The 25464-nt window shown below is 46.9% G+C and overlaps 1 protein-coding gene across 2 annotated transcripts in view; it reads left to right on the top strand.

The window, feature by feature from the left end:
* GNG2 (G protein subunit gamma 2) overlaps positions 1-25464 on the top strand; it is a 176722-nt gene that overhangs the window by 801 nt on the left and 150457 nt on the right. For both annotated transcript variants that reach the window (XM_089309713.1, XM_089309714.1), the window contains exon 2: positions 3294-3426. The gene's annotated coding sequence lies outside the window, so the exon portion shown is untranslated. The remainder of the gene's footprint in view (positions 1-3293; positions 3427-25464) is intronic.

The following is a 25464-nucleotide window of genomic DNA, read 5'->3' as shown; positions in this document are numbered from 1 at the left end:
CCCTTTGGGACCCCGACCCCGACCCCTGCTCCACCACCGTCCCTCGGAGCCTGTGGTTACCAGGGTCTGAGAACCTGCCCTGGAGTAACCCAGCATTCAGTGTCCTGGCCTCAACTAAGTCAACCTTATTCTAAAAGAAAAGCTGTGTTTAGAGAATTCCCATCATTTTCTTTTTAAAATTAACTTTTTAAAAGAAATATGTGCATACTTAGGAAAAATAAATTAGTACTTAAAAGCTTGTAAACAAAAAACCAAAGCCCTTTGTTCCCCTCCTTACCTTTCTATGCCTGTTCCTGGTGGCAATACTTTGAGCTCTCTAGCGTTTTCTTTTGATATTTTAATCCATAATATTCTTAAGCTGTAATTTCACCAAATGTATCAATTTGAAATACCTGGCTAAGGCGTGATCTGCCACATCTCCCTTGTTAGGCGAACAGCTTCCTGTCTGCGATGGACACATTTGCGTACACCAATCTTATCTAGTCCCCTGTCTGTTTTTCACCTGACAGTTTCAGCATCCACTGGTTATTCTGACCATAACCAATTCCTGTGCTGGGGCTGCACAGGGCTCCTCTCTCACTATCATTCTGGTCCACATTTGTTACCCAGCATGTCCTCTTTCTTCCTTTTTCCCTTGTCAATATCATTCAATATGTTGCCATTAGTTACACTCAGTATTATTTGTGATGCTGTCATTGTTCCAGATTTGGCCAGCGGGAGCCTTGGACGCTCCTGTAACCTTGTGACACTACATTAGTCTTTGAGCATTTCCTTACTGTGGAACAAGGAGATGTCAGGCTCTGCTTGTGCTCTTCCTGCCCTAGACACACACTCGGTCATTTCCCCCTAAAGAGCCTTAGTTCCTCTCAGTGAAGAATGCTTTTCTGGCTTCCTGATTATAAAAGCAATGCATAAGACAATAAAGAAAAGAGTAAAGAAGAAAACAAAAGCCACATGTTACTGTACAATCTGGAGCTAACCCCCCCCCAACATTTGTCTACTTATTTCTGGACTTCTAATATGTTTCTATAAATGAGTATTGTAGTTTTAAATTATGAGCAGATATTATGTATTTTGAATTGTACCCTGCTTTTCTCAACTAAGTCATGAGCTTATTTCTATGTCATGAAATATTCTTTAAAATAATGTTTTTGTTTTTATTTTTTAAACATTTTATTTATTTGAAAGGTAGGGTTAACGGTGCAGTGGGGGGACATACAGAGAAATAAACAATGAACCTCCATCTGTTAGTTCACTCCCCTATGGCCACAGCAGCCGGGGCTGGGCCAGACCAAAGCAAGGGGCCTGGAACTCCATCCAGATCTCCCATGTTGGGGGCAGAGGACCAAGCAATTAGATCATCTTCCACTGCTTTCCCAAGTGCATTAGTAGGGATCTGGATCAGAAGTGGAGCAGCCATGACTTAAACCGGTGCCCAGATGGGGTGCGAGCATCTTATGCAGTAGCTTAACCTGCTGTGATGCAATGCCAGTGCCGATTTAAAGTTCTTGAATCTTTGCTAGAGTATCACATCTACCTATTGTGTTCAAAATGAAACCATTGTATAGTTATTAAGCTACATCAGAAAGCGCAAATGAGTAATAGGACATGAGTTAGATAACAAATAATGGGAGGGCCTGTGCTGTGGCACAGTGGGTTAAAGCCCTGGCTGCATCCCGTATGGGTGCCAGTTAGGATCCCAACTGTTGTACTTCTGATCCAACTCCCTGCTAGGGTGCCTGGGAAAGCAATAGAAGATGGCCCAAGTCCTTGGGCTCCTGCACCCATGTGGGAGATCCAGAAAAAGCTCCTGGCTTCCGATCAGCACAGCTCTGGCTGTTGCAGCCACTTGAGGAGTGAGCTAGTGGGTGGAAGACCTGTCTCTGTCTCTACCTCTGTCTGTAACTCTGCCTTTCAAATAAATAAAAGCTTAAAAAAAGTGGCAGAATGAGCACATCACTTGAAATCAAAAATTGCCAAAAGGCAGTATTATTCTGTTTACCGTCTGCCAATCGTGTGAGATTGACTCTTGCTAGTTGCTATGATTAGAGTTTTCTTGAATTGATGCAGTTCAGATTCTTGTCTTTAAAAATGTGTGTTTAAATCAAAATGCAGAGACATAGACAGATAAAGCTCCCATCTGCTGGTTCACACCCCTAAATGTCTGTAACCACCAGGGCCAGAGCCAAAAACAACCCAGGTCTTCAATGTGAACGGCCGAGACCTGACAACTTGAGTTGGCACCACTGGCCTCCAGGGTCTGCACTGACTGGAAGCTGGAATCAGCGCCAAAGTCAGGACCCAAACATAGGCTCTCCCATATGGGATGTGGGCATCTTAACCGATCAGGCAGATTTAAAGTTTAAGAAATCCACAAACAGTAAGACAGCAGAGACTTTTAGTGTCAATAGTAGAATTGATAAAAATATAGTTGACCAAGGAATAGAACTTATTTGTCTATTTCTTCCTTGATACTGGACCATGGAAATGTTATTTAATTGCTCCATATCTGACTTTTGTCTTTTCTTTTTTTAAAGATTTATTATTTAAAAGGCAGAGTTACAGAGAAAGAGATTTTGCATCTGCTGGGTCACTCCCCAGATGGGCACAACGGCCAGGACTGTGCCAGGCTGAAATTGGGAGCCAGGAGCTTCCTCCAGGTTTCCCACACGAGTAGCAGGGACCCAAGCACTGGGCCATCCTCTGCTGCCTTTCCCAGGCCATTAGCAGGGAGCTGGATCGGAAGTGGAGGAGCCGGGACACAAACCAGCACACATATGCGATGTCAGTGTCGCAAATGATAGCTTTACCCACAACCCAACAACACTGGCCCCTATAGTTTACTTTGCTAATCTGTAACATGAGCCTCGTATGAGTCTCTCCTGTATTGTGTTGTTTTGGCATTGAAAGTAATACAGTGTTAGCCACAGGGCCAGTAAGGGCTGGATGAATGCTTCTAGAATTGCCATTGCCGTGGGCAAGGGTTGGGACACAGAGGTGAAGCTGCTGGGACATAGCCAAACTCTGTCAGCACCTGAGTTACAGTCTTCACTCCACTTCTGGTCCAGTTGCCTCCAATGTGCTTCCTGGGAGGTAGCAGGTGATGGCTCAGTACTTCGGTCCCTGCCAACCACCTAGATCCGGATGGAGTTCCAAGCTCCTGGCTTTAGCCTGGCCCACCCCTGGCTGTAAATGGACCATCTCTCATTCTTGCTCTACCTTTCAAATAAATTTTTTAGAAGTTTGTGAAAAAACATAATTAAAAATACTTATTTTAAAAATTATCGTTGCAGGCTGGAATGATGAGCAGGATTTGAGCTAACACTCGTGGAAGAGCAGGATTGAGGCTGATATGTGACTATGGCATTCTAGAAGAAAAGCAAAACCATACCTCAGAGCCCAAACACCAAGACTTGTTAAGTGAAAGTAAGTCTATTTTGGTGTAACAAAGTCTTGAAATTCATACCTGTGAGATATCTTCAAAAGGTTCATGAAAACTGTATTAGGAAAAAATTATGCATAATTTCCAAAACATTTTTTTTGCACTGGCCTGGGGCCAAGGACTGTGGTGCTGTTCCATGCTGGGTTTTGTCAGCCTGGCACGGAATCCTACAGCATTCCTATGACTGACTACCCAAGGTTGTAGGGGGGGTGACAGAGGCAGCCCCTGAGGTACTTGGGCAGGCCCTAGGACGGTCACATCTGTTTCACTGTCGCCATGCCCTGTAAGATCTTGGAGGTACACACCAGGCCCGCAAGATGTCAGGGGTGATAAACGCTAAACCAAGCCCCCCTCCACTGGGGCGCGGGTCTCTGCCTGACAACCAGGGCTTCTGTCCACGGGCACGTGTCAGGATCCGCCCAGCGCGCGCAGCACTGAGCGCCGAGGCACGGCAGTCCCATGGTCCCTTGCGGTCCGCCCACGGTTGGAGGAGAGTGGCAAAGGCAGCCCCTCAGGCCACCCAGATTGGTCCAGGCTGGCGACACGTGGGCTCTACAGTCCCAGGTACAGTCACGCCTCTGGAGGTGCCGGATATTCATCCACGGGCGTGGGTGTGGGCAGGGGGCTCCGACCCACCGAACTCGTCACGGTGGGCCTGGCCCTGGGATTCAGCCCGTCCTCCCGGTCCCCAGCTGGGGGCGTCCCTCCTCCAGAGCGCCTTCGGGCAGGGGTCAGGGGCAACTCTGGCCGCCTGTTTCTTTCAACGTGGTTTCTGCCGTGACTATAACAGAACGAGGCACCGCCCAGCTTCCGTAGCTCCGGTGCGGGTGGCCCTGTGCACGCGCAGCAGCTCGGGTGGTGTAACTGGGAGGTTTGCCGCGAGGCACGCGTGCTGCCATCTTGGTTCGCATCTCTCACCGTCTGGTGTTGATGGCTCGGTATTACTCTATGAGGGATGCAAGTTTGATAAATTAGAGCATTCTTCTGGCAGGGTCAAGTTGACCAGGGTGAAAATCAGCCTTTTCTTGAGGCTGCATTTTGAGCTGAATTACTCTATCCAAAGCTACTTTGAACAGGAAGAAAATACAGTAATATTCAGGCTTTCAAAATACTAAATATATGGGCTGATGCGTGATCTACCTTTGCTTACAGAGAGCTTGCATTAGGCAGTCACAAACAAAAGTTAAAAACGCCCTCATTTTCTGTAATCAGACTTTCAGAGGCGAGTAATAAAAGCCTCAACTCAAACTACGTTAAAGAATAAGGAAATGTAACAGGGTCACAGCACAAGAAGTGCAGGGGCCAGGCAGGCTTCAAGGCTGGACGATTGCGTGGAACAACAAAGCCAACACGGATTCAGGTTATTTTTGTGGTCTCCCCTGCTGTCTCTTGTGTTAGCCTGGTCCTAAGCCAGGAGCAAGGTGCATGTAGCAGTCCCAGGCTTCAAACCTGCACAGGACACCATAGACAGGAAGAAGAGAGACACACACAGAGACTCTTCTTAGCTGTGATGTGCAAGCCTCACCCCCAAGCCCCAACAGACCTCAGCCCCCATGGTTTATTGGCTCCGTAACACAATACTGATGAGCAAAATGGGATTACACTTGGCCAGGCAGTGCCATCCCTAGGCCTGGGGATGGAGGCAGTGTTACCTGAGAGCTAGCTGGGAGGGAGAGGGATGGATGTCTGAACACATCAGAGTGCTTCTGGTGAGGAAGCAGGGGCAGATAATATTAGTTGCAGGAAACAGAAAAGCCAACACACAAGTGGCTTAAACTAAGTCCTTGCCCTTTTTTTTTATCATTACATAAAGTTTTGCATTAACTGGCTGCTGGCATGGATTCTGCAGCCTGGTGATGGCACTGATCTTTCCTTCATGCCTGTCACCTTGAGGTGGCCACTCAAGTCCATACATCATATCTGGGTTCAAACAGGATGAAAGGGAGAAAAGGAACAGGTTGTATAAAATGTTCTGGGGTCAGCATTTGGCACAGTGGTTAGGCCATGGTTTGGGACACCTGCATCCCATATGGATTTACATGGGTTCAAGTCCCAACTAAGCTCTCCATTTTAGCTTTCTGTGAAATGCACTCTGGGAGGTAGAATGCAATGACTTGGTTCAGTTCCTATCACTCATGTGGGAGACCCAGATTGAGTTCTTGGCTCCCAGTTTGAGCTTGATCCAGCTTTGGCATTTTGGGAGCAAGCCATTGGATGGGAAATTTCTCTGTGTCTTTCAGATAAAAGTGTGGGAATCTATACAGCATATGAAAAATAGGCTTGGCTTCTCTGCATTACAGGGGTCTACAGTTTTGCATGGGGAGACAAAACCTACCCCAGGAACTACAACCCAATGTCAGACCCAAAGGGGCACTGTAACTGCTCACCTCTGTGCCCACATCGGGTCTGCCCTGCCCACTGTGTTGCTGTCGTGCTGTGCTGCTGGTATCACTATGGTAACAGACAAGCTTCCAGAAATTGTGGCCTGTACACCTGAAGTGTGCAGAGCTTTGTCTACTTGTCCTCAAAGTGGACATTAGTCTTCTGCTAAGAAAACAGATAAGCATATCGGGCAGCAGCTCTTGGATGACATCATTGTCCTGGCGGGGCTGCACGGTGGTTGTGAATGCATGTAATGGGTCTGGTGGCAGAGCGGTTGGGGTGTGACTGGACAGAACACAAGGACCTCTTTCACAGGGACATTATCTGAGCGCGGATGGGCTCTCGGGTCAAGTTTCAGGCGGCCAGGCTTCTGTTTTTGGCAGCCATCCAGCGGACATATTCCATCTTATGCCCATGACTTAAGTTTGGAAGAAGTTGATAGAAAAGTAGGTAGTATTTGGGGGAGTTTCTTTGTCTCCCAAAACATTTATTTTATTTTATTTTTTTTTTTTATTTTTGACAGGCAGAGTGGACAGTGAGCGAGAGAGAAAGAGAGAGAGAGAAAGGTCTTCCTTTGCCGTTGGTTCACCCTCCAATGGCCGCTGCGGCCGGTGTGCTGCGGCCGGCGCATCGCGCCGATCCGAAGCCAGGAGCCAGGTGCTTCTCCTGGTCTCCCATGCGGGTGCAGGGCCCAGGCACCTGGGCCATCCTCCACTGCACTCCCTGGCCACAGCAGAGAGCTGGCCTGGAAGAGGGGCAACCGGGACAGAATCCAGCACCCCGACCGGGACTAGAACCCGGTGTGCTGGCGCCGCAAGGGGGAGGATTAGCCTAGTGAGCCACAGTGTCGGCCCCAAAACATTTTTTTTTAACTTTTATTTAATGAATATAAATTTCCAAAGTACGATTTATGCATTACAATGGCTTCCCCCACATACCGTCCCTCCCACCCACTACCCTCCCCTTTCCCACTCCCTCTCCCCTTCCATTCACATCAAGATTCATTTTCGATTATCTTAATATACAGAAGATCAGCTTAGTATACATTAAGTAAGGATTTCAACAGTTTGCTCTCACACAGAAACATAGAGTGAAAAATAATAGATGATTTTTTTTTAAATGATGATGAAATCAGATCAGACCTATTGTCATGTTTAATCCCAGTGAGAGTCAAGTTGGGAGTTGATAATTTCTTTTTTTTTCTTTTTTTTTTCTTTTTTTTTTTTACAGAGGATCAGTTTAGTATACATTAAGTAAAGATTTCAACAGTTTGCACCCCCATAGAAACACAAAGTGAAATATATTGTTTGAGTACTCGTTATAGCATTAAATCTCAATACACAGCACATTAAGGACAGAGATCCTATATGAGGAGTAAGTGCACAGTGACTCCTGTTGTTGACTTTACCAATTGACACTCCTGTCTTTGGCATCAGTAGTCTCCCTATGCTCCAGTCATAAGTTTCCAAGGCTATGGAAGCCCTCTGAGTTCTCCGATTCTTATCTTGTTTAGACAAGGTCATAGTCAAAGTGGAGGTTCTCTCCTCCCTTCAGAGAAAGGTACCCCCTTCTTTGAAGACCTGTTCTTTCCACTGGGATCTCACTCGCAGAGATCTTTTGCCAGAGTGTCTTGGCTTTCCATGCCTGAAATACTCTCATGGGCTTTTCAGCCAGATCTGAATGCATTTAGGGCTGATTCTGAGGCCAGAGTGCTATTTAGGACATCTGCCATTCTATGAGTCTGCTGAGTATCTCACTTCCCATGTTGGATCACTCTCCCCTTTATTTATTCTATCGGTTAGTGTTAGCAGGTACTAGACTTGTTTATGTGCTCCCTTTGACTCTTAGTCCTTTCATTATGATCAATTGTGAACTGAAATTGATCACTTGGACTAGTGAGATGGCATTGGTACATGCCACCTTGATGGGATTGAATTGGAATCCCCTGGTATGTTTTTAACTCTACCATTGGCCCCAAAACATTTTTAAGAGCAGGGAATGCACTGACCTTTTGCCATGGCCCTAACCCCTGAAACGCAGTGGGTTTCTTCTTGACTTGAGTTACTCACACCTGTACCTTAATCCCGCCCTCTTCCCCAGCTGCCTTCCTGTCCTGCTTTCCCTTCCTTCACATATTTAATAGAAGGCTGGACCCCAAAGCAGCTCTTCCTCTCTGATTCCCTACACTGCACTCAGCACAGTTACCTACAGCTCTGTGGTCTTTGGCTTCTGCATCCCCCCCCCCTTCTTGTTTTTGTTCCTTAGGGGGTTCTTCTCATGTCCCTGTTCTTTAAATGTCTTTTCCTCTGAGTCCTCTCCCAGGCTCTGGGATCCTGTTTTCATGTTCTTTAGTCTCCCTGGGTCCCTCATCCAAGTTCACAGCTTTATCCCTTGCTTCAGGCTCCAGCCCAGTTCTCTCTCCTGAGCTCCATACATTGCCAGCCATCTCCGCTAACAAAGCCCACAGGTGCACTGAGCTCAGCTTGGGTCATAATGTCAAGAACCTCTTGTCCTAAAATAGAATTTCTGTATTTTTAAAGAACACCAGTATCCATCAGGCAGAAACTGAAGTGAGTCATTTTAGAACATTTCTCATGCATCTGGCTTGTGGCCGTCACCCTTATCAAACGTTGCCATCCATAACAGAAGAGTCTGTCAATGGGGGGAAAGAAAGTGTGTGAATAATTTTATAACAAGAGCAAGTATTATTCAGCCTTAGAAAGGGGATGCTGCCATTTGTATCAGCGTGGGTGAAGCCAGAGGTTGCTGTGCTAAGTGAAATGAGCCAGACACAGGACAAATACCCTATGATCTCACTTACAGTTGGAATCTTAAAAATCCCACAAAGCCAAAAATGGTGACTGTATAGAAAGAGTACAGTAGTGACTGGCAGGGACTGTGGGAAATGGGAAGGTGGTGATGGAGGCCCAAGGGGAAAGTTCAGAGTTACAGAAGGTGACTAAGCGGAGAGATCTAACACAGAGCATACAGACCATCGTTAATACCATCGCGTTACATCCTGGAAGTTTACTAAGACCATAGGTTTTCAAAGATTGATTTTTCCCCTCTTACTCCCTCCCCTTCTCACCCCTCCCTCCCCTCCTCCTCTTCCCCTCTCCTGTTTGTTTGCGCCCCCCCTCCCCCCCGCCACAGGCAAAGTGACAGAGGGAGAGGGAAGGGGGTGGGAGAGAGAGAGAAAGAATGAAAGAATGCTTTAATCTACTCGTTCACTCCCCAAATGGCCACCAGTAGCCAGGGCTGGGCCAGGCTGAAATCAGGAGCCTGGAGTTCTGTCTGGGTCTCTCATGTAGATGGCAGGAGTCCAAGCACTTAAGCCATCCTCAGCTGCTTTCCCAGGCACATTAGAAGGACGCTGGATTGGAAGCGCCAGCATCACAAGCAGTGGCTTACTGTGCTACGCCATAGCCATAGCACTGACCCCACTAAGACTCTTAGGTCCTTTTACCACTTATTGATAGCAAAGGTAACTGGGAAATACTGAATATGTTGATTTGCTTGACTGCAGTAATCATTTCATATATCAAAACATAATCCGTTCAGTGCACATATGACCAGAAAAAGACATCACCACCCTAATGTGGGACCCACTGAGTTTTCTCCCCAAACCTTGTGTCGTGGCCTGGTATTATTTGGTGCCACTCATGTGACATGTAACCTGCTGCCCCCTTCTTCCCCTCCAAACTGGGCTGTACAAGACACCCAGCCCCTTCTAGTGAAGAACATAGCAGTAGGGATATTCCCCAAAGACCCTGCTGTAATAATTGTCAAATTCTAGTCACCAGCATACAGAGAGGTGATGTACAATAGTTGTGAAATGAATGTGTCTGCATAAATAATTCAACAAGTGGCTGACATTTTTATGTGGTAAAAGCTCATTCATACATTTTGGTCCACATAGAGGAAAGAAAAGCCACCTGTACCCCACCACACAAACTGAATGAGTATTCACATATGGCTGTATTTTCCTCTCCTATGGTTAAGATGTATTTTTACCTAGGCATAAATACTGTACTTATAATATGAATCCTGCTTCTCTACTAAGAATAACATAATTTTATATCATTAAATATTCACGGTATCATGGGGAAAATGTTCTCTGCTGAAAAACAGGTTGACTGCTGGCAGATAATTTTATAAATACAGAAAGTATAATGACTTAATAACAACCAGCTATAATACCACTGCCCAGAAATAGTTATCAATGCAATATTTAATAAAACCTTAAACATGCTTTGCATGTTTTATACTCTCTGAAAGTGCATTTTGTATGAGCTGCATTTTCTGCTGCATCTCGCCTGAGCCATCATGAAATCAAATATTTTCCTGTGTCAAAGTATTTCTCAAATATTTTTAATAACTACATAATAGTCCATTATTGGATAAGCTATAACTTATTTAGTCCCCTGATGTTGGATTTTGAGGCTGATTCCAATTTGTTATAAATTGTTATAACAAATAACATCCTTCTATTCGTGTGTGTGTGTGTGTGTGTGTGTTTCACAATGTTGATTGATGATAGTAGAATTAATCAAGGCATTTGGGATTATCGCATATATATTCAAAATACCTTCCAGAAAGTTTTTACCAGTTTATCTTCACACCAAATAGGAAAGGGCATTTCTCACTGAACTCTCCCCAAATACTGAGAAGCTAATGTCAGGCTGACACATTTTGCAAAAACAAACAGAACCTCTGATCTCACTATTGCTTTGGTTATTATTTCTTTCATTACCGATGAGACTGAGCCCTTCAGTATTTTTACATCACTATTTATAAATTATCTTTTATAGACTGTTTGTTTATGCCTTGGGGAATAGGGTTTGTTTGTTTTTTAAGATTTCCATGTTATTTACTTGAAAGGCAGAGTGACAGAGGGAAAGAGAGACATCTTTTGTCTTCTGGTTCCCTGTCCAAATGAGCATAAGAGCCGAGCTGGGCCGTGCTGAAGCCTAGGAGCCAGTAGCTCCATCCAGGTTTCCTGGGTGGGTTGTAGGGACTCGAATTCTTGAGCCATCATCTCCTGCTTCCCAGATACTCTAGCTGAAAGCTGGACTGGCAGCAGAGCAGCTGAGACTGGAACTGGCACTGTGATAGGGGACACAGGTGTACTAGGTGGCTACTTACCCTCCTGTGCCACAGTGCCCTTCCCAGGGGAGATTAGTTTTCATAGAAATGTTACATGGTCAGCACTGTGGCATAGCAGGTAAAGCCGCTGCCTGCAGTGTCGGCATCCCATATGGACTGCAGTTCAAGTCCCAGCTGCTCCACTTCCAATCCAGCTCTCTGCTGTGGCCTGGGAAAGCAGTGGAAGGTGGCCCAAGTCCTTGGGCCCCTGCACCTGCGTGGGAGACCCAGAAGAAGCTCCTGGCTTCAGGTTGGCATAGCTCCAGCCGTTGCAGCCAATTGGGGAGTGAACCATCGGATGGAAGACCTCTCTCTCTCTCTTTCTCTCTCTTCTCTCTTTGTAACTCTGACTTTCAAATAAATAAATCTTTTTTAGAAAAGTTACTATTTCTCACAGTGATTTATATAGGTCCTCAACATTAAAACCTTAACTTTTATTGATTTTTTAAAAGATTTTTATTTATTTGAGAGGTAGAGTTACAGACAGTGAAAGGGAGAGACAAAGAGAAAGGTCTTCCATCTATTGGTTCACTCCCCAAATGGCTGCAACAGCCAGAGCTGTGCCGATCCAAAGCCAGGTGCCAGGAGCTTCCTCCAGTCTTCCACATGGTGCAGGGGCTCAAGGACTTGAGCGAACCTCTTACTGCTTTCGCAGGCCACAGCAGAGAGATGGACTGGAAGAGGAGCAACCAGGACTAGAACCAGCACCCACATGGGTTGCTGGCAACGCAGGTGGAGGATTAACCTACTGTGCCACCATGCCGGCCCCAACTTTTACTGATTTTTCAAAAATTTTTTCTTAGCTGACTGTTTATTTTTTATTTCATTAGTGATTTTCTTCATATATAAGAAATTTTACTGTTTATATACACAATTCAATATTTCCCATAATCTCTTCTATTGAGTTTTAGCCTCAGTAAGAGCATTCCTGTCCAGAAATTAATATTTAGTTCTCTTTCCTTCTAAGATTTTTATATCTTTATATACTTTGGTATTTAATACTTTCGTCTATTGGAATTTACTAACTTGATTTTTTTTTCTTCGTAGAGTTAAGCAGTTAGGTAAAGCTTCATTTTTAATAACTATTATATTTTGCAGTGAATTGCATTTCAGGACAAGATGGATAAAAGGAAGTCAGGATAATGTTTCTGTTGAAGTAAAATTTCCTTATAATGTAATTTGGGAGACGAGGGATGGATCAGGCATCCCAGGAGGTGGGGGCAACGGGGGGGGTGAAGGATGACTTAGGCCGTGGTGGAGGTGGGTTTGGGTTGGACTTGCAGAGCCATCCACAACTGTGGACGCAGAGAGCAAAAGCAGAAATGTGGCTGTGGGAAGGCTCAGGCCCAGGAGCACTCCTACATCCCAAGGGTTGATTTAACAAGTCCTGGATACAGTGTTGTCACCTCCATTTCCATGGAGATCTGTAAAGACAATGAGATGGCAATACCAGCAAGCAGATGGGGAAGAAACTCTCTTAATGTATTCAAAACTTAATACCCAGTTCTTTCTTTTGTTTTTAAGTTTTTTATTTATTTACTTGAAAGTCAGAGTTAGAGGAGAGGCAGAGAGAGAGAGAGAGAGTGTGTGTGTGTGTGAGAGAGAGAGAGAGAGAGAGAGAGAGAGAGGGAGAGGGAGAGGTCTTCCATCTGATGGTTCATTCCCCAATTGGTTGCAACAGCCAGAGCTGTGCTGATCCGAAGCCAGGAGCCAGGAGCTTCTTCCAGGTCTCCCACACGGGCCTGCTTTCCCAGGGCATAGCAGAGAGCTGGATCAGAAGTGGAGCAGCCAGGTCTTGAACTGGTGCCCAAATGGGATGCCGGCGCTTCAGACCAGGGCGTTAACCTGCTGTGCCACAGTGCCTGCTCTTTCTTTTTTTAAGTTTTTATTTATTTATTTATTTGAAAGTCAGAGTTAAACAGAGAAAGAAGAGGCAGAGAGAGAGAGAGAGAGAGAAAGTCTAATACCCAGTTCTGAACCTATGTTAAACAATGACTCAAGTCTCCACACACTGCTAAATAGTTGAAAGAGAATGAGAACTCTATGTAAACCGAATGCCAATTTGTCGGCAAAACTAGGCTGTATTAATTAATGTGTGCAATCCATCTGTCTTCTCAAAGTCAGGAGGGACTTTACAGTAGAGAGGCATTAGAGACAAGGCTGTTCGCTCCTCCATGGGTGTGCACCGGATGTGTCAGTACCTATGGTGCTTGTCTGCCTGACATAACCCATCTGGGCTTTCTTTGGAAACTCAAGGCCAGGGCCCAGTATTCCCTGCCAAGAACCTCTAGTTTGCTTTGGTAGACCAAGGTAAGCCACCACACTTACAGAGTTCTGGAAAATCCACCTTGTGCTCATTTTAGTCATCATAACAGACTTCACTTCTCCTAACAGCAGCATTGCCAGGCAAAACAAAGGGCATTGGGGCCAGCGCCGTGGCTCACTTGGTTAATCCTCTGCCTGCAGCGCCAGCATTCCATATGGGTGCCAGGTTCTAGTCCCGGTTGCTCCTCTTCCAGTCCAGCCCTCTACTGTGTCCCAGGAAGGCAGTGGAGGATGGTCCAAGTGCTTGGGCCCTGCACCCGCATGGGAGACCAGGAAGAAGTACCTGGCTCCTGGCTTTGGACTGGCAAGGCACTGGCCGTGGCGGCCATTTGGGGGGTGAACCAATGGAAGGAAGACCTTTGTCTCTGTCTCACTGTCTAACTCTATCTGTCAAATAAAAAACAAAACAAAACAAAAAACGAAGGGCATCATCAGAGAATTTTGCAGCTGCACACACAGACACACATACATACACACACATATACATACACACAACCCCACACACATACAAATACACACACATATATACATACACACATATATACACACATTCACACATATACACACATATCCACACACACCCCCACACATACACATACATAGTTACACCCACAATCACACACATACACCCACACACATACACATGTATGCACACATATCCACATATACACACACACACACCCCACACACATTTGGCTCAGCTTTGCTGATGAGATCTTGACTTGGAAATGAAACAGATTTGTAACTCATACAGTTTATGAGAGACCAAAAAAAAATTACTAAATCAGTAGTTGTGACAGAAACAAAACATATCCTGAAGTTACCTAGCCACAGCCCATATACAAGGGACCTTCTAAAAATTCGTGTGTTTACATATTATGGAAAGAAAAACTTGCACCAAAATGAACTTATCTTTTAATTCCTTTTTGCACATGCTTTTTAAATATTTATCTACTTATCTAAAAGGCACAGTTAGAGGGAAAAATAAGCGGAAGGCGATAGAAAGAGAGAGAACCAGCAACTGACCGAACTTCCTTCTGCTGGTTCACTTCCCAAATGAATGCAGTGACCAGGGCTCGGCCAGGCCAAAGCAAGGAGCCCAGGAGGTTCACCAGGGTCTCCCACTTGGCCGAAGCCAGGAACCAGGTGCTTCCTCCTGGTCTCCCATGAGGGTGCAGGGCCCAAGCACTTGGGCCATCCTCCACTGCACTCCTGGGCCAGAGCAGAGAGCTGGACTGGAAGAGGGGCAACCAGGACTAGAACCCGGCACCCATATGGGATGCTGGCGCCGCAGGCGGAGGATTAACCAAGTGAGCCGTGGCACCGGCCCCTCCACATACTTTTTGAAGTCCCCTTGTACAAACTGCTCAGATATTCCTCTACCAAACAAACAAAAACAAAAGCAAAGGTAGCTTATTGAAGTCAGAACTCAAATCGTGTTGTAGTACAAGCTGCTATGTTAAATTTTGAAGTTTTTCTCTGGAATTTTTGGTGCTTTCTTACCCTTTACCCGGTATTTCCTGATAACACTTCTTTCCCAGACAGGTTAACAGATTCCTTTAGTGCAGAGGCTACATCATCATTGTGTTCACAAACCTAGCTCAGGCCTCACCCATGAAAGATACTCAGTGAATGAGGGGTAGGTGGGTGGTGCTGTACGCACACCTTTCAGAACAATCCCAGATTAGGAAACACTCCTGGTGTATTGTGTATTGCTGGATGACACTATGCTATAAACCATTGTTAAGATTTTCAGAGCTAGAATAAAAGAAATTGCTACATGTCTCCAAGCCCCACAGACCCAGTCTGGCACAGGGGCCACAGTAGCAGTGCAAGCCCACTTCTAAAACCAAGCTATATGTAATTGTATTAGTTGAGCAAACAAAGACACACAGACACCCTTGTCTGCCTTGTTGATTTCCTTCCTGTACCGTGCTTCCTGTTTGTGTTTTTGTCCTGTTCCTTTGTGTGTGCATGTGAGGTCTTTCTTCCTGCCTCAGCTGAAGTTGTCACCACGTGGATGGGAGACTCCCAAATCCCCAGGCAACTGGTTTCCCACAGGTTGCTGGATTTGTTGCATTTTCATTTTGCTGACAGAGGCGATGTGCCTGCCTTTTGTTGTACAGTAAATGCATGTGGGAAGGAAAAGCATCGTTAATGTGTGCACGCCTCTGATTAGACTCAGGCATACTGAGCAAAAAAAGTCTGGTTCTAGAAATAGAGAAGTGTGGTGTTGACAGTGCAAGCAGAGTGGCGTTTTCACATGGCGAAGCAGGAGATTGAAAAAATAATAAATTCTCTAAATGCCGAATTCACAAGTCTTTGAAAGAGGCATCTGGAAGAATTTACTCCTACTCTTGAATCAGCCATCAGTGGGCAGCCAGAGCTGACAAACGGGTGCTTGGATGGTGTGAGAGCCATAAGGACAAGCAGCAGCATGCGTCTCGTAGGTAAGAGCGGAAGCAAAGGCAGCAGTGCCAACAGAGAAGGTGTGGTTGAAGATACAGGGGAAAGGGCCCGGGATTAATGTGCTAAAGGCAGGTGGCAGGGTGGTGGCAGTGACTTTGACCTGGGATAGGTCACCCTCTGAGACGAAGTGCTAAAAGGGAAGAAAGGGTGTGGCTGAGGTGTTAAGTGCAGAAGTTAGAGGTTGTGCCTGATGGACGTCAGGCTCCTGGATGGTCAGTGGAGGAAGGAGGATCAGTTAGATCCACAAGCCAGAGAAGGAGACAGCCGGGTGAGCTTCTCCAGCCACGTTTGATGTCGAGTACTTGGAATAATGAGAAAAAAAATTTTTTAAAAAGATTTTATTTATTTATTTGAGAGGTAGAGTTAGAGACAGAGAGAGGGAGAGAGAGAGAGAAAAGTCTTCCATCTGCTGGTTCACTCCCCAGAGGGCCACAATGGCCAGAGCTGAGCTGAGCCGATCCGAAGCCAGGAGCTTCCTCTGGACTCCCATGTGGGTGCAGGGGCTGAGTACTTGGGCCATCTTCCGCTGCTTTCTCAGGTCATTAGCAGAAGAGGAGCAGTCGGGATATGAACCAGCACCTGTGCTGGTGCCACAGGCAGGGTTTAGCCCACTGTGCCACAGTGCTGGCCCCAAGAAAATGTAGTGACATAGGCTTGAGGTTTCCTGAGGGGTGAGGCTGACGTAATGCTACAAGCAGGGGGTGTAGTTCAGGTGATCCACATGTCCTCTCGGTTGGGCAAGACAGGAGGGGAGATTAGAAGGTACCGGCGGCAGCACTTCTCAAACTAACCTGCTCCCATGCTCTTGCAGAGTCCCCTGAGGATATTGGAAACATCCCAGATGACTTAAAGTCCCTGGACGGCTGGCGCCGTGGCTCACTTGGTTAATCTTCCGCCTACTTGGGCCCCTGCACCCCATGGGAGACCAGGAAGAGGCACCTGGCTCCTGGCTTCAGATCGGCACAGCTCCAGCCATAGCGGCCATTTAGGGGGTGATCCAATGGAAGGCTCTCTCTCTCTCTCTCTCTCTCTGTCTATAACTCTACCTGTCAAATAAATTAAAAAAAAAAAAAAAGTCCCTGGAGTAGGATGTAAGGACAGACATCAGAACTTTCTGAAGCCCCCTTGTAATTCTAGCATGAAGACAACCTCAGCCAACGCTGCACATACGGTAGGACAGTGGTTCTCAAAGTGGGGTCCCCAAACTGGCAGCAACATTTTCACCTGGGAATGCGTTAGAATTGCAAAGTTTTTGAGCGCCTCCCAAGAATCAATCTAATCAGAAAATCTCAGCGCTGGTTCCTTCAGCAACTTGTGTTTTTGAACAAGCCCTCCGGGTGGTTCTGATACCTGTTAACGTTTGATGATCAATGAACGAGCAGGGAGAGAAGCAAATCTGGTCTCAACCATCCCTCTGAGAGCAGGTGCAGTGAGACAGCTACACTTCCAGCCTGTAACTAGCTCAGCTTTGAACTCTGAAAAGGTCAAGGAATTAAAGGCTGGGGTGTCGGCAGCTCCCAGAAGTATGCCAGGAATGGGGGGGACAGCAGAGCACACGTCTCGATGTTCACTGATGGGCGTTCAAACGTGGTAGCCTTAAGTGGCATAAAGCAATGGAGGAAGTGTCCTTTTATGCAGGGTGGAAAAGCAGCACTGGGGAGCAGAGTGCAGCCTGACCCCAGCCCCTGCCTCCTGTCTAATGGTACATGTGAGAAATAGCAGCCTCCACCTGCAAAGGAGGTGAGAGACCGTGCGCCTTGGGGGAAGGAAACGTGGAAGCACCTGTCCTGCGTGGAATGGTGGCATTAAGAGGGAATGGTGGAGAGGTTAAGGAGCTGGAGAAAGGCTGAGCAGAAAGCTGCAGAGCGAGGGAGTTCTGCAGGATAGGAGGCAGGTGCAGAAGTAGCGAGGAGGCCAGGGACCATTTGCCCTTTGGGCAGAGGTCATGGGTTACTGGCACGGGAGGTCCTGGTAGCACTCACTCACTTCCTCACTGTGACTTACTTGCTGCTGCTGTGGCTTATCATCGCAGAAAGTCCTGCCACTGTCTCCTGGGAGCTAAGTCATTGTGGAGTGAAAGGCCCAGCCTCGTGGTGGGCAGGAACGTCGCAGGCACTGGGGAAGATGCCTCCAGGTGCCTGGGCAGGCAGAGGCAGAGCCTGTTCTGGGTTAGCGCTGTTGCCTGGACCATGGTCCTTCTCGCTGGAGCTTCAGTCTTCCAGCCAGGGGGAGCTGTACTTGCCTGAAAGTGGTTCCAGGGCCCAGTTGCTGTCTTGGAGGAAGGCAGGACCAGAAGGACCTTCAGAATGTCCAGATATTGCTTATCCTGCCTGGGACAGATAAGGGGGCTGGAAGAGAAAGGGAGGAAGGGATAAATCAAGGAGATAATGACAGAAGCAGATGAGAACTCATACAGAGTGGTTTGGCTTAGACACTCTGCCTGACTCTTGGCCATACTCAGGATTCTGGAATGTCTTCTGCCCAGGTACAAATTAGGCTTTCCTATGGCCACCAGATGTAGCTTAGCTTCCAGTCCAGTAGTACTGCCTGGGCTGCTCCAAGGCTGAACTGGGAACCTGTGGAAGTTTATTCCCAGAAATCTTTCTTCTTACCCAGTAGAGAACATCGGAATGGATGTAGGAATTGTGGAGGGAGGGGGAGGGGGCTGGCTGGGGAAGAGAGCACAGAACCTTTTTCTCTTCCTTCTGCCCAGTGTTTTACATGTAAGCAATACAACCCCTTATTCTTGAGAATTGTAGGTACCAGTCCACTACCCCACTCCCCAAATGTTCTTTTACTTTTTTTTTTTTAAAAAAAGACTTTTATTTGAAAGACAGCATGACAGAGCAAGATCTTCCCTCCATTGGTTCCCTCCCAAATGCCTGCAACAGCCAAGGCTGGGCCACACCAAAGCCAGGAGCCAGAAACTCTGTCTGGGTCTCCCACGTGGGTGATAGGAACTCAAGCATTTGAGCCATCTTCTGCTGCTTCCCAGGTGCATTAGCAGGGAGCTGGATCACAGCAGAGTAGCTGGGACTCGAACCAACACTCTGATATGGGATGTAGGCAGTCTGAGAGGCAGCTTAACCCTCTATGCTGTGGTGCCTGCCCCTCCCCCAAATACTCAGTACCATTCGTTGGGATGTGAAGGTGGACAGTGATGATCCTTTGGATTCCTTGTTCCTTAAGAATACCATATTGTAGGGCCAAGATACTGGTCAGAACAGATACCTGTGGGTGCCTCAGTAGAACCACCAGGAACACTCTGGTTGGATAGCAGCATCTTCCTGCCCACTTTGCCTCTCTGGCCGCCTGTGACCTCATCCTGCACTGCCTCAGCTGTCCACTCCTGTGGGTATATCCTAAACCTGTCATTCCCACCAATGGCAACTCCAGCTAAGTCATCAACTGCTGACTCTGCAGAGTATCTCCCCAAATCCAAAAATTTTGTAATTGTTCCAGCTCATTGACATACCTACAAGCCGTTAATCCTACTGCCTTTTCACTATGCCCTCAACCCCCTCTTTCCATAGCTCAGAGGCCACAGTTTGTCATGACCACTCCCCTACACCCTCATCTCACTTGCCTCTCTCTCAGCAGTGTGAGAGTGGGTCAACCTCTATAATGGTTAAACCCAACTCATCACGTACTTGAGATGCATATTTGCATAGCCTCTGCTTCCTACCATCTTAAGAACAAAAGAATGAACTTGATCCCGCGTCACCCTCCAGCCACTGACCCGTTCCCCTGCTCTGTCGTACAGTAAAATCTCTTAGAAAGATTTGGTCGTCTTCGCCACCTCTGATTCTTCTCCACCCATTCTCTGTTGAAGTCACTCCCCTGCTCTGAGCACTCTGCTCCCACGGAGGCCAGGAGAGACGTCTGCTACTAAGTCCAGTAGTCAGTTCTGTGGTCATCCTATTGGGCCCATCAGCAACATTTCATAGTTTTTTCAAGTACCTTCTTCTTTTGACTTCCAGGAGTCCTCCCTCTTCTGGATTTCCTCCTTTGTTCCTTTTCATGCTCCTTGAATCGTCGTGCTGCCATCAAATGCTAGGCTCAGTCTTTGGACCTCCTCTCCATCTATTCTCTCCTTTACTAAAGTGCCTCTCTTCTCATGGCTTTAAATACCCTGCTTGCCCTGATGACTCCCGAGTTTATATTTCCTGCAAAGATCTCTCCACTAAACCTTAGTCTCCTATGCCAACCGCCTAGTGGATATCTTGACTTGAAGGCTAATGGGCATTGCATATTAACACGTCCAAAATGGAACTCCTGATCTTACCGTCCAACCCTTCTTCCTGCAGTTCCCCCATCTCATCAGATAGTACCTCTGTCTATTCTTCCAAGTCTGTCTATTCAAGTCAAAAAGCCCAGAGTCACTCGTGTGGCTTCTTTTCACCTTCTGACTCTGGATCAAGTTCATCCGTAAACTCTGCTGACTCAGCAGTCCGTGTTCATCCAGAAGCTGACCACTTCTCATGCTCTCGTTATTTCCACCATGGTTCAAGTTGCCAAAGTTTCTGACCTGAATTATTGAAGTAGCTTCTTTTCTAAAAGATTTATTTGAAAGGCAGAGCAACAGAGAGAATGAAGGAGGGAGGTGGGGAGGGTGGTGGAGAGGGAGGGAGGGAAGAAGGAAGGGAGGAAGTAAGAAAAAAAAAGAGAGAGAGAATGAGAATATCTTTGACCCATGGGTTTACTCCCCAGATGGCCACAACAGCCAAGTCTGGGCCAGGCCAAAGCCAGAAGCCTGGAATTCCATTCTAATCTCTTATGTTGGGTGGTAGGGGCCCAGGCATTTTGGCCATCATCCACTGCCTTCCCAGGTGTATTAGTGGGAAACTAGATCAGAAGCAGAACAGCCTAGGGCTGAACCAGTGCTCTGATATGGGATGCTAGGTCTGAAGCAGTGGCTTAACCTGCTAAGAGATAATACCAGCCCTGAAATGGCTCCTCAGTCTCTCTGCTTTCATCATTGTCCCCCACTCTGGTCAAGTCTCACTGCAGCACCCAAAGTGATCCTTTTAAGTATTACATAACAGTTTTCCTCTTCTAAGAATTCTCCAAAATTTTCTGATTCCATCCATAATTTTATTTCGAAAATGAAAACTCCTAAGACGTCTGGCGTGACCAGATAAGATCCTGCAGCAAGGTCTGTTGCTCTCTGCATTTTCTCATCCACGTCCTGCCACTGTCTATTGTGCTCATGTTGCGCTGTAGCCTTCTTGCTTGTCCTCTTGTGGACCGAGCACGTTCCACTCACAAGGCCTGTGTGCTTGCTGTTCCTCCGGCTGGCAGGCTGCTCCTGCACACGTCTGCCTTGCTGGTTATCAACTTCAAAAATTATTTGGTGCCAACAGAGTAAATGTTGGGTTCCCAGAGATCTCCCGTTTACCGTCATCCTATTTTTTATAGCACTTCCTATTCCCTTTTCCTTTTAAAATTTCTTTCCCAACTCCTAATCACTACTTAACACACTGTTTTATTTACTTGTTTGTTTGCTTACTGCATATATTTCTCAGTAGAACATAAGCTGTCTGAGGACAGGAACTGTCACCTGTATAGACCACGGTATAGTCCTCAGTGCTCAGAACAGTGTCTGGTGTGTGTGATGTGCTAAGTAAATGTCGTTTCAATGAACAGATGAATGCAATTGAGGGAGACAGCGAGGGAAGCCTTGATCCTCAAGACCTAGACTCTTAGAATCAGAAACAACAATCCATAGGGGAGAAGCATTGCAACATAAAGATTCACAAAATACCCACGTTGCTTCCGCAACCAGGTCTAAGAGGAGAGAGAAACTCGGTTCCTTTCAGCACTCAGACTACCTCTCTGCTCATGTTCTATGGGAAGTGGGCCTCAGAAACAAGTCAGGTTGACATCACTGGAGCAGCCCTAATAGAAAGCACACTTCGAAAGTGCATGCAACATAGAGTTAGAAGTTAAATTTATTTTGCTTCTAAAGTTTTTTTGAAATCCAGGCATAGTTTTTTTCACAACACCCATCTTCCATGAACTTTTTGAAGATGTACACATGGTTTTCATCATGCATGGAATGAAGTATAATTGAACTGCCTCATGGCCAGTGCCAGCAGAGTGTTATGTTCAAGTGAAATTACATTTGAAAATTTCTAAAGAAGTAGTTTAAGTCTCCCTTCAGGTTTCACAGAGTTGTCAAAGTGGAGTACACTCCACAAGATGCAGCATGATTCTCAAAGGTTATCATTACTGTCCAAATATTTTCAACATTAAAAGCAATTCTTACATAAACACATAGTGAGCATGTATCAGCATTTATTACAGTTGCTATTCTTCTTCTTATTATTATTATTAGTTGAGAGCCTGAGCTCCTCTCCAATGGTTCACTCCCCCAAATGCCTGCACCAGTTAGGGCTGGGCAGGGCTGGAGCCAGGAAACAGAAAATCAATCCAGGTCTCCGTGTGGAATGCTGTGAGCCTCTGCTGCAGCCCCTGGTGTGACCGGCAGGAAGCTGGCGTCAGGAGCCAGAACTGGAGACTGAACCCAGGGACTCCAGTCTGGAACACAAGCATCTAAGCCACTAGGCCAAATGCCTGTTCCGAGAGTTTTATTTTAATTCATCCAAATGATAATGAAGGAAGTTCAACAATAAGAGAAGATAATGTGAGAGAGTATACAGTCAGTGAAGGCAAAACTGAATGAAGGAGGATGTTACTGATTGGATGCAAAACTAATTCCCTACAAGGTGATAATGCATTACCTTTGGAATGATCATTTTTTATTTACACCTCTAGAAGGCAGAACTTCTCTGTGAATGTCTTAGCTCAGCTGTCATAACAAAACACTGCAGACTGGGTGGCTTAAACCACAGGCTGGGGTGTCCAAGATGAGGCTGCCACAATGGTCTATTATGGCGAGGGTTCTCTTCTGGCTGTCGGGCAACTGCCTTCTCCCTGTGTCCTTATGTGGTGGACACACAGAGAAAGTAAGCCCTATGGTGTCTCTTCTAATAAGGGCACTGATCTCATGGTGAATGCCCCAGCCTCCTAACCTCAGGCCACAGCAGTTACCTCTCAGAGGTACCATCACATGGAGGGTGACGACTTCAACATATAAATTTAGGGAGGGTGGGACACAACTGCATCCATGGCAACAGAGAAAAACAAAGGCATCTCGCCAGTTCTCCGCAAGATGGAAGGCTTCCCTTCCGGGGTTGTGAAATGGCCTAATAAGTAATTAGTAGTTAGTTAGCCAGGCAGCTTACACACTTCTGAATTCCGCCAACCCCGTGGCCAGTAGACAGGGGCCTGGGGTGACGAGGGAGGGCCGCAGTCATCTTTTGCTTTTCAGGGTTTGGAAGCTTTTCCTTAACATCACCTGTTTACTTCTCCATATAGTGTCATTCAAGATTCAGGTTAATGGAGACCGAAACTTATACATTTTGTGGGGAGGCGTGCTCAATAAGAAGACATAAAATGAGCATGGGAACACACTGCAAAGGTCCCAGGGACTGGGAAAGGGTCTGTGCCAGTGAGAACGTCATGGAAAACCTGTCTCTGCCCCTGCTTCATTGCAAATTCCACATCACCCCCCAAATCTCTCTTCACTTCTGGACATTCTGTGAAAGTCTTCAGAGTCTCCTTTCGCCTGTTGATTCTCCAGTCCTTCTTGGTTCATGGGTTTCTTCTTCTTTAGATTTATTTATTTGCAAGGCAAAGTTAGAGAGAGAGAGAGAGAGGGAGGAAAGACAGAGAGATCTTCCATCTGCTGGTTAACTCCCGAAATGGCCGCAATGGCTTGTGGCTGGGCCAGGCTGGAGCCAGGAGCTTCTTCTCGGTCTCCCACTTGGGTACGGGGGCCCAAAGACTTGTACCATCTTCTGCTTCTTTCCCAGGAGCATTGGCATGGAGCTGAATCAGAAGTGGAGCATCCGGGACTCGAACCAGAGCCCTGTGGGATGCTAGTGTGGCAGGTGGAAGCTTTACCCACTACGCCACAGCACTGTCTCGCATGAGTTTCTTCTGATGTAAATCATTCTAACCTCTCTAGACACCTTTGCCTCTTGCCACCCATTAGCTCTGAGGAACTAACAGGAGGCAAAAGAGAGCCCTCGTTAGAGGGCTGGAGTATGGGCAGGTGTAGTGGCTCAGCTTTTTAAAAAGTCCAACCTACAGCAGGGTAAACCGGCAAGCACACATTCAATAGTGTTTGCCCTTTCAGCAAAGTCTGAATGCCTGTTTACTTATCCTAAGGACTTATCAAGGAGGGAAGAAAAGCTGCTGTTTATGACATTTCAAGCAGAAAGAAGAGTGTGATCCTTGCAGGGCATAAGGAGTGGCAGCACTGATTTTCAGATCAGTTACCAGGAACCCCATTCTGTAGGCATCTCTCATCTGTCACCCCGTGAGCCACCTGCTGGGCTGATGAATGAAGTTACGTTCACATCAGAACTGCCGGCAGGCTCCCTGTCCTCTCCTCTTCTTACAGTGATACATGTTGTCACAGGAGTGGTGTGGGATGTGTCGTGTCTTCATGGCTTACAGTAGGTGCCCCAAGACCCCCTCAGCAGTATCGCTGTGCACTGTAGACCCCTTAGCGGTGCAATCCCCGGAGAGTTAGTAAACACGGTCCCTGCTGGAAAAGATCAAAGCAAAATGTAGACAAGAAGATTTTCAGAAGGTTGACTTTGTCAGAAACTGCAATAGACACAGAACACACGAAGGCTGGCAGAAGGAGGGGAAGGCGGACTCACCTCGGAGAATTCCTGCCCTCCGTCTCCAGGACGGTGCAAGTAGCTGTTTATCCAAACAAAGAATTCTGCAGACCGCACCCGGCGCACAGCACTCAGACCCTGAGCCCAGGAGCCTGGTGCCAGCCAGCAGTGGTCTCCATCCCTGGCCTCGCCCGGCTTCTGCCCGCCATGTGCTTCCCTGCCGAGGGCAGAACCACACGGAACGGAGACCTGCCCTGGTGAATGAGAGCAGAGCTTGTCAGCCGACTGGGAGACAGGAGCCAAGCACCGGTGAAGGTGGCAGATGAAAGGCGGATGAGATGCTAACGTTGCTCCCTGCAGAGGGTGACACGTCGGCAGCAGGGCATGGTGGGGGGTGGGGTCTCTGCCCTGAGCAGCTGGCTTTGTGTTCAGTGAACACCAGTGGCCCCTGGGTACTGGGGAAGAAGAACCAGGTGCCCACTCAGCCCTGAGGTAGGGAAAGCGAATTGCATTTGCCAGGGGAGCCCTTTACACGGAAAGGAAGGAAAGCATTAAGGAATTCTGAGAACACATCCAGTGCTGTAACGCGTTCGAAGGCTTCAGGTACCTGCCCCTAGGTCTGCTCGTGAGTAGAATGCAAATATTCCGGAAATAGGTGGTCTTTTCCCTTTAGGGTATTGGATTTCTTGCTGCTATGTCCCACGCTGAGTTAGACCGCTTTATTATATGCCTGGTTTAAAGATGACCCTACATGCCCACCCAGTTACTGAAAAGATGAAGTTCTGGGCTGAGAAGAACTGGGGATTCTGAAGATCAGTAGCGTCTTCCCTGAGGCAGTGGAATGTAAACCCTGAAGCATTAGGTGTTGGCCGCTGGCTCAGCCTTTTGAAGGCACGGGAAGAGACCAGAGAAAGCTGCAGGCTAACCTGGGGTTTGCTGATGGTCCAGGCTCCGGTTAGGTGCAGAGTGGAGCTGGGGCATCGGTGGTGACCCTGAGAAGCAATA

The sequence above is a fragment of the Oryctolagus cuniculus genome, chromosome 12, assembly GCF_051225735.1.
Source record: "Oryctolagus cuniculus isolate XC-2025 breed Fujian yellow rabbit chromosome 12, ASM5122573v1, whole genome shotgun sequence".
NCBI classification, from domain to species: Eukaryota; Metazoa; Chordata; class Mammalia; order Lagomorpha; family Leporidae; genus Oryctolagus; species Oryctolagus cuniculus.
The sequence above is the reverse complement of the archived record's forward strand: the minus strand, read 5'-3'. Positions and strand labels throughout refer to the sequence as shown.